Source organism: Salmo salar, chromosome ssa02 (genome assembly GCF_905237065.1).
Source record: "Salmo salar chromosome ssa02, Ssal_v3.1, whole genome shotgun sequence".
NCBI lineage: Eukaryota > Metazoa > Chordata > Actinopteri > Salmoniformes > Salmonidae > Salmo > Salmo salar.
In genome coordinates this window covers 74,105,099-74,114,240 of record NC_059443.1, presented here as the reverse complement: position 1 = coordinate 74,114,240, position 9,142 = coordinate 74,105,099, and the positions used below count along the sequence as shown (strand labels likewise).

The 9,142-nt window shown below is 44.3% G+C and overlaps 1 pseudogene; it reads left to right on the top strand.

Moving 5' to 3' along the window:
* Window positions 1-1,908: 1,908 nt before the first annotated feature.
* LOC106592646 (GTPase IMAP family member 4-like) lies at window positions 1,909-8,692 on the top strand (annotated as a pseudogene).
* The last annotated feature ends 450 nt before the right edge of the window (window positions 8,693-9,142 follow it).

The window sequence follows — 9,142 nt, the reverse complement described above, 5'->3', positions numbered from 1 at the left end:
CAGATTAGAACTGAGATAAGGACAGGAGGAAATATGGAGAGAGAATGGATATAGAGGAGAGATACCCACAGTACAGAGATGGAGAGGATGGATATAGACGAGAGATTCCCACAGTACACACTAAGAGAGGAGAGATGGAGAGAGAATGGATATAGAGGAGAGATACCCACAGTACACACTAGGAGAGGAGAGATACACACAGTACACCCTAAGCTAAGGACCCTGGGACGAAACACCTCCCTCTGCAACTGGATCCTGGACTTCCTGACGGGTCTTTCCCAGGTGGTAAGGGTAGGTAACAACACATCCACCATGCTGATCCTCAACACGGTGGCCCCTCAGGGGTGCGTGCTCAGTCCCCTCCTGTACTCCCTGTTCACTCATGACTGCATGGCCAGGCAAGATTCCAACACCATCAAGTTTGCCGATGACACAACAGTTGTAGGCCTGATCACCGACAACAATGAGACAGCCTATAGGAAGGAGGTCAGAGACCTGGCCGTGTGGTGCCAGAATAACAACCGATCCCTCAACGTAACCAAGACTAAGGAGATGATTGTGGACTACAAGCAAAAGAGGACCGAGCACGCCCCCATTCTCATCGACGGGGCTGTAGTGGAGCAGATTGAGAGCGTCAAGTTCCTTGGTGTCCACATCACCAATAAACTATCATGGTCCAAACACACCAAGACAGTCGTGAAGAGGGCACGACAAAGCCTAGTCCCCCTCAGGAGACCGAAAAGTTTTGGCATGGGTCCTCAGATCCTCAAAAGGTTCTACAGCTGCACCATCGAGAGCATCCAGAATGGTTGCATCACTGGCTGGTATGGCAACTGCTCGGCTTCTGACCGCAAGGCACTACAGAGGGTAGTGTGTACGGCCCAGTACATCACTGGGGCCAAGCTTCCTGACATCCAGGACCTCTACACCAGGCGGTGTCAGAGGAAGGCCCTAAAAATTGTTGAAGACTCCCTAGTCATAGACTGTTCTCTCTGCTACCGCACGGCAAGCAGTACCGGAGCGCCAAGTCTAGGTCCAAAAGTCTTCTAAACATCTTCTACCCCCAAGCCATAAGACTCGTAAACAGCTAATCAAAGGGCCACCAGACCCCTCTGTTACGCTGCTGCTACTTTCTGTTCATTATCTATCCATAGTCACCTTAACTCTACCTACATGTACATATTACCTCAACCACCTCGACTAACCGGTGCCCCTGCACATTAACAATGTACCGGTACCCCCTGTATATAGCCTCCCTATTGTTATTTTACTGCTGCTCTTTAATTTTTACTTTAATTTTCTATTTTTTACTTAACACTTTTATTTTTATTAACTTATTAAAGCATTGTTGGTTAAGAGCTTGTAAGTAAGCATTTCACTGTAAGGTGTTGTATTCGGCGCATGTGACAAATAAACGTTATTTCAAGAGAGGAGAGATGGAGAGGAAAGATACCCACCGTACACACTAAAGAGATGGAGAGAGGATGGATATAGACGAGAGATACCCACAGTACACACTAAGAGAGGAGAGATGGAAGAGCATATGTATAGGAGAAGGAAGGGAAATGGAGAAAGTGAGGAGAAAGAATAAAAGAAGAGATCAGGACAGGAGAGAGTGGGAGGAGGGATGGAGAGGCATTGGATTTCTGCTAGATAGGCCAGCTGCAAAGTCCAAATGTTGCTACATTGTAAAAATGAATGAAAACAAAAAAAAAATTATTGTTCTGAATGAAATGTTAGGGTTAGGCCTTAGGAGTTTGGTTAAGGTTAGGATCAAGGTCAGAGTTAAGGTTCAAGACAGATGACTTTGTGTCTGTGCCAGCTAGTGAACAAGATTCATGAGGAAAACCATTAACCAGCGATAGAGAGTGAAATCTCAAGGGTACTGCGGTCCAACCAAACTCTTAACAGAAAGGCAGCCTACTGGTTTATGACAAGTGTCCACTTTTCATTTAAAATGTGTCCTTTTGGCACATACTTTGCCTCCATAGTAACAGGCACAATTGCACATACACACCCACATGTTTCTCTGAAATGCCCACAGAATGCCTGTTCTGGTAGTACCATATCCTGTTTTTTGAGACCCTATGACTAAGCTGAAAGCCTTAAACAACACACACACACACACACACACACACACACACACACACACACACACACACACACACACACACACAACGAACGTCTCTGTTCTGGTAAACAGCAGTAGAGGGTGTAGTCACTAGTTTGAGGCAATGTTAAAGCTGACTGAATAGTTGGTTCTGAGATCATTCTTTGTCTTCCTCTCCAACTAACCAGAGTTTCATCTCCTCCAACTAACCAGAGTTTCATTGAGAACTGGAGCTGATGAACTACAGAACACAGCTTTTCTAAGTACATCCAGGAAGAAGAGAAAAAAAACGGTAAGAACGTTTATTCAAAAATGTATTTACATATCTTTCTGAGTTAAAATGTGAACACATTTCTAGCAGCAGCACCATAAAGATGTAATAGCAATGCCACGGAAACAATAAATATTAAAGGGACTTTTACTCAGAAATGCAAAAACACAACTTTTACTGTTGAACGGCAAAGAAATGATGAGACAGCTTGTCGTTCCCATGTCTGTCCTTACTGAGATTAAATGACTAGACCACAAAATGGCATAATGATACAACTTCCCTCTATCACTGATTAAAAAAAAAAAGATATATTTTCATCATAAATTACACACAAGGTCCAACCGAAACACTTTTAACCCGACCCCTCTGAGGACGTGCCACATTGGGCACCTGGGGAGCAGTTGTTGTGGGGGGGTTAACTGCCTAGCTTCACCTTGTCGGCTCTGGGATTAGGACTACACTCTTAGAGAAAAGGGTTCCATAAGGGTTTTTTGGTTGTCCCCATAGCAGAACCCTTTTTGGTTCCAGATAGAACCCTTTTGGGTTCCATACAGAACCATATGTGGAAAGGGATCTACCTGGAACCAAAAGGGTTCTACCTGAAACCTAAAATAGTTATTCAATTGGTTCTCCTATGGGGACAGCCGAAGAACCCTTCAAGGTTCTAGATAGAAAAAAAGGAGCTAAGAGTGTATCTAACTTTAGGTTACTGGCCCAACACTCAAACCACTAGGCTACCTGTCGCCCTGTAGTTGTATTAAAATAAGGAAAGCAAGGTCTCAGTGGTACAGTCAAACAGTATTTACTAAACGGCAGCTGTTCCAGTTCCAGATGCTGCAGGTATGCAATGGGTTTATGGGCATTTACAAATGTATTGAAAAAGGCCTTTAAAAAAAAGACTAAAATACCATTAATGTTCCTTATGACACACAAATACACCATTTCTAAAGCATTTGATGAGCTGGATGTGCATGTCTGAAAGCATAATAATTGTATGTATGTCACGATTCCCACCGACGGTGGCGCCCCCTCCTGCTCGGGTGGCGCTCGGCGGTCGTCGTCACCGGCCAATTAGCTGCCACTGATTCTCTTTTTTGGTTTTCCCTTTTTTTGGTTTTGTGCACCTGTGTTTAGTTTGGGTAATTAGCGGGGCTATTTAATTTAGCTGGTCCGCTTCCGTGTTGTGCGGGATTATTTCGTTACTGACGGCTCATTGTTCGTGTCGGCGCTGTGTTACGCCGTGTGTGTTTTCTCCCCTGTGTTTGGGAATATTTGTTTTGTGTGTGAGTGTACATTAAATACGCCACTACCCTGTGCTCGCTGCTTCCTGTGCCTCATTCCTTCACCACGACTACCAAGCCATTACAATGTAAAGCAACTACTAATGCAGAAACTCTATAGTCTAAGTGTTGTTTGATAATCCACTCCGTTTTTGTTGAACATTCCACCTAAATATATATACATTTAACAATTTTCAACACATTTGACCTTTGACCTGTTGAAAATGGTATTAGAAAACCAAAATGACCTTGTATCACAGCAAACATGTTTTATCTAGCATTGATGACAGTCTGTAATAAGCAAAATCAAATCCCAGCACTTTTTTCAGGTTGGCTGGTCTACTATAAGATTACTATGGGATTAAGTTTCAATTTGAGCTGTCCTCATGGTAACAGCAGAGAATGGTGAGGGAGACAGCTGTCCTCATGGTACCAGTAGAGAGATGAGGGAGACAGCTGTCCTCATGGTACCAGTAGAGAATGATGAGGGAGACAGCTGTCCTCATGGTACCAGTAGAGAGATGAGGGAGACAGCTGTCCTCATGGTACCAGTAGAGAGATGAGGGAGACAGCTGTCCTCATGGTACCAGTAGACAGATGAGGGAGGCAGCTGTCCTCATGGTACCAGTAGAGAGAGATGAGGGAGGCAGCTGTCCTCATGGTACCAGTAGAGAGATGAGGGAGGCAGCTGTCCTCATGGTACCAGTAGAGAGAGATGAGGGAGACAGCTGTCCTCATGGTACCAGTAGAGAGATGAGGGAGGCAGCTGTCCTCATGGTACCAGTAGAGAGATGAGGGAGACAGCTGTCCTCATGATACCAGTATAGAGATGAGGGAGGCAGCTGTCCTCATGGTACCAGTAGAGAGAGATGAGGGAGACAGCTGTCCTCATGGTACCAGTAGAGAGATGAGGGAGACAGCTGTCCTCATGGTACCAGTAGAGAGATGAGGGAGGCAGCTGTCCTCATGGTACCAGTAGAGAGATGAGGGAGGCAGCTGTCCTCATGGTACCAGTAGAGAAATGAGGGAGGCAGCTGTACTCATGGTACCAGTAGAGAGATGAGGGAGACAGCTGTCCTCATGATACCAGTAGAGAGAGATCATCTTTATATGTTCTATTTATATTTGTAAATCGACCAATGAAATCAAACCACAACCATCCATGATTATAGACACCTGTGTGTGTCCTTTCAAACTATATAAACTATTATAAACTGTGTCGTTCAAGCCCTGAATGCTGATTGGTGATATATCAGACCATATAACATGGGTATGAATCCATAATATTTGTACTGCGCTAATACATTGGTAACCAGTTTATAATAGATGCGTTGCGTTGTGCCTAAGAACAGCCCTTAGACGTGGTATATTGGCCATATACCACACTCCCTCACGCCTTATTGCTTAAGTGACCCGCAGTGTTTGTCATTATACCCTGATGAAGACAGCTTGTCTGTCCAAATGTTGGTTATTCAATTATTGCATCTGAGCTCCTAGAGTGTGTGGCTCTCCTGTGCTATCTTTCCATCTCATGTCTCTCATCGTCTTTGGCCTGATAGTAAGCAATAGAGTTGGAAAGAGCACAAACAGATCTGGGACCAGGCTAGGCAACTACAGTATGTAGTGATCAATGGAGTTGGAAATAATACCAACAGATCTAGGACCAGACTAGGCAACAACAAAGTTACATTTGAAAATTATGTTTTATTTGTTATTTCATTTTTAACCTTTTTTTTTTTACCAGAAGGAGACGTCTATGTGTCTGACATTTTACTCAGAGATGTTGAAGTCAGCGATGTGTAATTGTGACACCCAATCAGAATTCAGACTCTGCCTGTCCTGAGGTGAATTATTTCTCTCATTGGCTAGAAATGACTAGTTACAGGTGAAACAAAACTTAACTCCGACTATAAGGTGCAGCACATAGCCTCACCTCTCACAGTCACAACAGGGGACAACAATTAACAGATCAGTACAACCACACTAAAAGTGACTTCAGTATTCAATATTCCCAAAGAAGTTAACTACCTTAGTAATTAGTTCTATCATTTCTTGATTTCTTCTTTTGATTACTTGTGTATTGGCATTGTATTTTGCGTGACCTTCTACTGCACTGTTGGAGCCAGTAACATACATTTTATTGTACAATTACATTGTTAGGGAATGTACTTCGTTTTACAACAGTTATACCACATAGCATTACTCAATTCTAGTTATTATTATTGCATTTTTGGGGGATTACTCTTTTTATAGTTCACATCACAGGTATCTCATTCCATGCAGGGCCTAGTGTCTACAGTAGGGCAGTCCAACCCTCTTCCTGGAGATCTACCGTCCTGTAGGTTTTCAGTCCAACCCTCTTCCTGGAGATCTACCGTCCTGTAGGTTATCAGTCCAACCCTCTTCCTGGAGATCTACCGTCCTGTAGGTTTTCAGTCCAACCCTCTTCCTGGAGATCTACCGTCCTGTAGGTTATCAGTCCAACCCTCTTCCTGGAGATCTACTGTCCTGTGGGTTTTCAGTCCAACCCAAATTTAACACACCTGCTTCTACTAATTAGCTGCTCAATAAGACCTTAACTAGCTGAATCAGATATGCTAAATTAGGGTTGGACTGAAAACCTTTAGGAAAGTAGATCTCCAGGAAGAGGGTTGAGCTGCCCTGGTCTACAGGTTTTCCCTCTTCCCTTGTACTTGATTGATGAATTAAGGTCACTAATCAGTAAAGAACTCTCCTCACCTGGTTGTCCAGGTCTTAATTGAAAGGAAAAAACTAAAACCTGCAGACATTAGGCCCTCCGTGAGTTTTACGCCCCTGGTTTACATTGTTTGAAAGTGAAATAGCTGAGAAGAAATTCTCATTTTATTTTGTGGAATTTGATATTTGTAATGAGATCATCGTCTAATTCCATGTTTTTGATTAGCCACTGTAACAGATATGGGACGAAGAAGAGGGACTCTGAAGATTCTGTTGCTGTTGACACTCTGTCTTCAAGCCTTCACTGGTCAATGCCAAGGTACAGTACACACACCCGTGCACACACATGCACGTACACACACCAGGGCCATGCAGGGGGCAGGTGCTCAAAATGAAAAAAAGGGCGAAATCTAGAAAATACCAAATGCCTCTGTAGAGAACTTTTACACTTTTAAATAGGCCTATTTATGTATGCAACACACTCATCATTACAAACTAGTTCAGTGCCTCCTAAAGACATGATTGACATGGGGTAAAGAAGGCGGGCTATCAGCTGATCATTGATGTGGATGATTGATGTTCATCTGCTTGTTAACTTTAATTATTTTACTGATTGTGATTTACCTTTGTCTTGTCTTACCCTCTCTGAACCTATCAGCCAATTAGACTGAATATGGATGATGACGTAGGCTAAATCAAGTCTTATAAAGTGTTAGACAGATGTTAAGGTCTTTCAAGCTGGGTGTCTCTTTACAGGTCAGACTGGGAAACAGGCGCAACCAAAAGACGGGGTGGAGGGGGGTGAACTTGACGACAACTTGTGAGCAGTGGGTTCTGAACAAGTACAACAACAAAAAATTGGGGGGGAAATTATACCACCACCCAAAAGGGTGCTTTAGAGACTGGAAGGACAAAGGGGCATGTGCTCTGCACGGTTAGAGTCTGACACACACACACATTTCATTAGGTTTTCATCAGGACAATCACTATCAACTCAAGCACTTCTTGTCTGTTTTCACAGATTCAGGGCAGCCCTCTGACCTGAGGATAGTTCTGATAGGGAAGACTGGATCAGGGAAGAGTGCAACAGGAAACACCATCCTGGGGAGAAAGTCGTTTAGAGAAGCCTTCTCCCCTGAGTCTGTCACTGATCACTGTGAGAAACAGAGTGGAGTGGTGGATGGGCAGGAAGACTGATGTCATCGACACCCCGGGGCTCTATGACACAACAATGTCTAAAGAAGAGATGAAAAGTGAAATAGAAAAAGCCATCTATATGTCAGTCCCAGGACCCCACGCCTTCCTGCTGGTGATCAGACTGGGGAGGTTCACAGAGGAGGAGAGGAACACTGTGAAGTGGATCCAGGAGAACTTTGGAGAAGAAGCCTCAAAGTACACCATCATTCTGTTCACTGGTGGAGACCAGCTGGAGGACAAATCAATGGTGGACTTTCTAAGTGAGAGTGAGGAGCTTATGCAACTCGTCAAGGTCTTTAAGGGCAGAAATCATGTCTTCAATAATAAAAACAAGAATGACCACAATCAGGTCCCAGAGCTGCTGAAGAAGATAGATGAGATGGTGATGAAGAATGGAGGACAACACTACACCAATGAGATGTACCAGGAGGTCCAGAGGAAGATCAAAGAAGAGGAAGAGAGGAAGAAACAGGAGAAGAAGGAGAGAGAGGAGGAGGAGAAGAGGAAACAGGAGGAGGAGACCAGAAAACGGGTAGAGAAGGCAAGAGAGGAGGAGAGGAAGAGACAGGAGGAGAAGAGGAAACAGGAGGAGGAGATCAGAAAACAGGTAGAGAAGGTGAGAGAGGAGGAGAGGAAGAGACAGGAGGAGGAGAAGAGAAAGGAGGAGAAGAAGAAACATGAGGAGGAGATCAGAAAACAGGTAGCGAAGGCGAGAGAGGAGGAGAGGATGAGACACCAGAGGACGAGGAAGTCGTCGTCAAATGGCCTTTTGGGATTTTTAGCAACTGCTATCACAGCGGTGGTAGCAGGACCATTAGCAATTCCAGTTGGAGCTGCTTTCCTTGCAAATGAAGTAGCTGAAGATTTAGATGATTCTGATTAAATGAGGAAGAGGAGGCAGTGTGAAGTGCCACTCTCTTCCTCATCTTAATGTCAAGTAGTAGCAGTAGATTAATACTGTACAATGACAACCATCAGGGATTGTTCATCACTTTCTAATACGATCAGTTATTTAACATTTAACATGTGTATCATTCAAAGGATCAGAGATAATAACATACTGTAGGATGATATTTATAAGTCAACAAAAACAAACAGACAGAAATATCTGAAATCGTGTTTCATCAACTCAGAGATAGATAATAAGTTAGAATGGGTAAAGACATTCTAGGTTTCTGGATATCTACAATATTGATGTATCTACCCTTCTTCCCTGGTCTGTGTGCTCCCTGTAGCCTCTCTCCACCCTCCCTCCCTGGTCTGTGTTCTCCCTCTAGCCTCTCTCTACCCTCCCTCCCTGGTCTGTGTTCTCCCTCTACCCTCTCTCCACCCTCCCTCCCTGGTCTGTGTTCTCCCTCTAGCCTCTCTCTACCCTCCCTCCCTGGTCTGTGTTCTCCCTCTAGCCTCTCTCTACCCTCCCTCCCTGGTCTGTGTTCTCCCTCTAGTCTCTCTCTACCCTCCCTCCCTGGTCTGTGTTCTCCCTCTAGCCTCTCTCCACCCTCCCTCCCTGGTCTGTGTTCTCCCTCTAGCCTCTCTCTACCCTCCCTCCCTGGTCTGTGTTCTCCCTCTAGCCTCTCTCTACCCTCC